We start from the raw sequence: 5,034 nt of genomic DNA, 5'->3' as shown, positions 1-5,034 counted from the left end.
CAGCATCCCGAGTTTCTATTTTTTTTCATGAGATTAATTTTTAGAGCCAAGGGTTTGTCTTCTGTTGAAAATGTGGTAAAACAAGTGTTCTAAACTGCTTCTCTACTAAAATTGGATGGAGTGAAAGCCTAGCATCAAAGAGATTTCGAACAGGGTTCTCATGAAAGCACTAGCTTTCTGTTTCAGATACTGTCAATTGCTTCTGCTACCACGTTGTCTTTTTACATATACATATATATTTAAGTTGCATTAACACTAGAGGTTATTTTACAATGAGACCTAATAGGATCACTACCTGACATTTCTTAGTGTAAGACCCTTTTTAATGCTATTGTTTTCTGGCAGTTTTGACAGTCATCAAGTAGAGATTTACCATACAAGTAATTTATCTCAAATTATTTTGTTTTGGCAAAGTTCAGTGATTCTGGATAAGGAGATAACTTTGCCATTGCTAAAATTATTTTACAACTGTTTTATTAAGAAATATTTGCATGTCTGTGTTCTGGCTTGAGGGCTTAAGGTTTGGTGTTTTGGTCACAGATACATCATTTACTGTTCCAGCAGAGGGGAAAAAGAAAACCAAAGTTTGGCCAAGCACTGAGCTTTTGAAAAATTGCCACTTGCACGCAATCAGCAGGGAGCTGTTACGATTTTAGTTGCAAAATCCTGTGAAGATCCTGACCATATGGGATGTACTCTGTTTCAGAGCATCAGGAGATGAGCAGGATTTTCCCCATACGTCTTGCTCCAGGCTTTGTTTCCAGGACAAGAGAGCAAGCAGGGTGCTTTTTCTCCGTGCAAAATCACCGTGTCCTTCGTTCTTAGGCCGTGAGGAAGAGATGGAAAGAGCTGCTAGGTAGAAACTCAAGGAGAGGAAGGCCAGGAAAGGAGAAGACTGGGTTCAAAAGCTTCCTTCCTGTAGGAGAGAATGGGGTTTGGGAGCTACCAGGAGAGAAGCAGTCTGTGTGGACAGTGGGGATGAAGATGGGATGTGAACCGCTGAAAAATAAAAGAAAATAATGCCTAACGATCGCTTGGCTAATACATGAAAGATGTAGAGGGGGATGTGACAGCCATCAAAAAATACCAGAATAATGTGAGGACTTAGAAATTTGGTATAAACTAAGTGCCAAGGAAAACGTAAGGTAATCATTGCAGGATATTTCTTTCTTTGAAGTGAGCTGTGTACACTGCTTTTTAGTCTGTGAGAAAAGACATGAAAGCCCTGTTGCTTTAAGATGATCACAATTATCCCCAGCAAAGCAAATGCATTTTAGGAAGGAAGAGCATGTTAAGCAAGGGGATGAACTAGCTGAAATGCTTTTTCTCATTCCTGTAACTTCTACTGCTCTCACCAGAGTGGGGCTCCAGCTGTATTGCCCTACACTTGGGCTTCCAGATGGTTATGGGGGTTATTTCTACATGCTCTCGTCGCATCAAGAAATGAAAGCAGAGGAAGTGACACTGAAGAGTAAGCATTACTTTATGACTGATTTTGTTTGTGACAATCCACATCCTCTGTTAATGCAAATCAGCGTCACCCACTTGGCTTTAGTAACCTTAATGCCCACTGAGAATCTCATCAGTTACATCTGGATAAATCTTGTTTTGGGTGTTATCAGCTGGAAACTGGATCCCAGACTGGTGCCTGGGGGAGGTGCTTCCCTCAGAGCCAGGATCCAGATGAGTGACATCAGTGGTGCTCAGCTCGCCTAGCACAGGGAAAATGCCACGGAAAAAGTGAGGAGTGGGGTTGGCATCCTCCGTGCTGGTGGGGGAGGTAAGCGTGGCCCATGGCCAGCTGCTGGGGCTGGCTGGCCCTGGTGGGACAAGGGTGCTACTAACTCTTCATGGAGACCCCAGCCATGGTCATCCCAGCAGGATCTCAGACTCTGAGGGGTTATGCTCCCTGCATGACGTGGGAGGCTGGGTGGGGACTGAGACATCTGGTGAGAATTCCTCACAGCTGAGCTGTGTGTTGGGCTGGGATGCCGATTAATTTAGATGATTTCTTTTCTGGGGTTGTTGGGAGGAGGAGGGGAGGCTGGATGCCACAACCTTCCAGTAATTGTCGCTCCTTCAGAGTATCACTTTTTCTTTCTTTGAAGGCAAGTGAGAAATTACATTAGAAAAACAAACAAACAAAACCAAAATGCAACACCGAAACAACAAACCAACACCAGGAACTAGACCAATGTCTTTGCCTTGGCAATAAATGTACATCTGCAATGGGAAAATGTGTGGGTAATAAAGTTTTGATGTTGGCTGTTGTATGTACAGATGCATCACAGTCTTTGAAAATTATTTGTTAAATCAATGCCCATAGTAGCATCAAGGTTCAAAGGGAGGTGGTTTGTTTATCATGCCCATTTAGTTATGAATAACACCAGCTCTAATTTCCTCCTCCCACCAGCAAGCAGTGTCCTACATTGGAAGCCAAATATAGCAACAAAGATTTCTATAGCTGGCCAAAACCGAAAAATCTGTTCCCTTTTAAGAGTAACACTCTATTCTTTTCTGATGGAGATGGATAAAGAAAAAATTCAACTTTAAGGAAGGCAGTTTCTCTGCGGGAAACTCCCTAGTCTCTCTTGAATGCCCAATGTAAAAGGTATGACCTTATTTTTTGGTGTCTGGGTGGAAGCCAATGGGGAGACTTCTGTAGAGCCCCATCAGCAAAGCACTTTTGAGGTATCAGTCTGGATAAATCTTTACTCACTGGTATGCTTTTTCTGCCCTGCTTTTTCTGTATTCTAAGCAACAGAGCCAATGCTGAATGGGAGCTCCACGAGTTGCACAACTACCCCTGCTTTTTCTTCACCCTTTTCCTTCTGTTTTGCATTTGTGGAGAAGTTAATTCATTGGCTCTGAGGGACATACCCTGCTCTGCCCAGCAAGTAAGCTTGACAAGGCAGTGTGGAGCAGCAGCCTCACCCCACAGTCCCTTCCTCCTTGTTTTTTGCATCGGGGGAGTATGTGAGAAGCCAGCACTATGTGCTTTCCCATGGCCAGACTTTCAAGATATGTGGTGCCCAGAGAGGGTGACCAGGGATAATGGGGCTGTCCAGTTCCCTGCCTGGCTGGTTGGGCTGGAATAGAAAGGATGTCTTACAAATAAAAACCAGAAATGTTCATGGCCAAATGGTTCCTCAAGTAATCATTTGACCTTTTCCGAATCAGAGCTAATGCCACTTGAAGATAAACATGTACATGGGTGTCACTCTCCTGATTTTAAGCTGGAATATCCTTCTTGGAGGAGGCAACACCTCCCACCCCTCCACTTCTTCCTGATCTTGAGCAGTTTCTTTGCCTTCTCTACATCGTCCGAGGAAAGCTATTCAGTCCTTCCTTTGAAGGATTTATTTCCATTCCAACCCACCCCCACCACCCACCCATAAGCAACTGGCATCTGTGACATCTGAGCAAAAAAATCCCAGCTGTCCTTGTTTCAGGAGTGTTGCCTTATTCATTTTCAGACTATCTGGCTGAAGGCCTTTGCTGTAAGGCAAAACTTCACGATTATAGAGTCAGCTCTTCCTCATTTGGAAACCTGGGATTTTTTTTGTTGACTTCAGTAGGAGCAGCCTTGGACCCCTGATGCATTTTAAAGCAATGCAGAGAAGTGTCATCCAGTGAATATATTTGCACTGGATCTGTTCTCCCAGACATGTTACAGAAGAAGTTTTAAATAAACACAGGGATGTTTGGAAATATTTTGTGTATGTAAATATGTAAAATATGCAAAACAAAGCTAACAGCTGTGGGGTGTACTCATTGCTCACGTGAGAAGGCTTTGTGTAATGGGTTTTTTCCATCAACCACTCTTGTTTTTAAGCGTCTGTGTCTGTTCCAAGATAATGACTTCTCTGTGATTCCCACTGGACAAAGAGGGAGGAGGCAGAATGGGCCTATGTGTTGCCCTAGAGTCTGCCTGAACTTCTGTGAAGAACCTTCTACTGTACGGCGAAACCCACTTTCCACAGAGCACAGGAGCACATGGCCAGAGAGCAGCACAGAACAATTCTTTTCATTAGAGGTGGGATGGCACCTGGGTCCTATTGAACTTGGCCTGTCAAGAACAGCAATGCGCAACACCACATGTAGCACACAGCATTCGCAGCCATCCTCAGATGCTTCATAACTAGCCTGACAAAAGCATTAGTCACTGGTGTATGAGTCTTAATTTCCTGAATTGAATCTGTTGCTTAGGAAAGAATAACAGTTTTACAGCCTCAAACCCTTTATTTAGCCAGGGACAGCCAAAGCCTATGGATGCATGTGATTGTACTGAAGACTTTGGGATACCTGCAGTCAGAAGAAAAGAAAGTCACCCAGAACAAGCTCAGTCTGTAGCACTATTAGGCTCTTCACATTATGGTTTGGGGTTTGTTTTTTTTTTTTTTTTGTTTGGTTGGTTTTTTTTAAATTAAACAATATGCTGCTTTTTAGATATCCTTTCACAGAGAGTAATTCGTGCTCTACACATACTTCTGAATTCTATAGGATATTTTGTGTGACTTAGCCACCTGTTGTTTTTAATGATTTTTTTTTCAACCTTTATCCTTGTTCTTGTTTTCCAATTCCACTGCTTTAAGAGCAACACTCCAAACTCCTGGCTGTCTGGCAATGTGGATGTCCAGGGACATGGCACAGTGACTCTCTCACACAAGTAGCGTCTGTGTGCATGGCGAGTTTGACCTGTCCGCAAGCCATGATGCTTGGACTCATGGATGTCAGAAGGTGCAATACAAATAGAAGTTCCATTTTTTTGTTTGGTGGTTTCAGTCACAACAAATGCAAGTGCTTGGCAGGAAGAACAGCCCTGGGTAAAGGGCAAAGAGGAAGTTGAGCATCATTCAGCAGGATCCCAGGAGACATTCTGGTTCCCTCAGAAAAAGTCAGATTTACTCTGGCAAGGGAAATAGCTTGAATGCATCCTACAGAGACCTGCTGCTGCTTATTCTCCTCAGTCTCAGCCTAGCTGGCCTTTTTGCCATGCTGTCAGTGACACTTCTATGTGAATAGACTTGTGGG

Source organism: Patagioenas fasciata, chromosome 1 (assembly GCF_037038585.1).
Source record: "Patagioenas fasciata isolate bPatFas1 chromosome 1, bPatFas1.hap1, whole genome shotgun sequence".
In the NCBI taxonomy this organism is placed as follows: domain Eukaryota; kingdom Metazoa; phylum Chordata; class Aves; order Columbiformes; family Columbidae; genus Patagioenas; species Patagioenas fasciata.
This window is presented reverse-complemented; position numbering follows the sequence as displayed.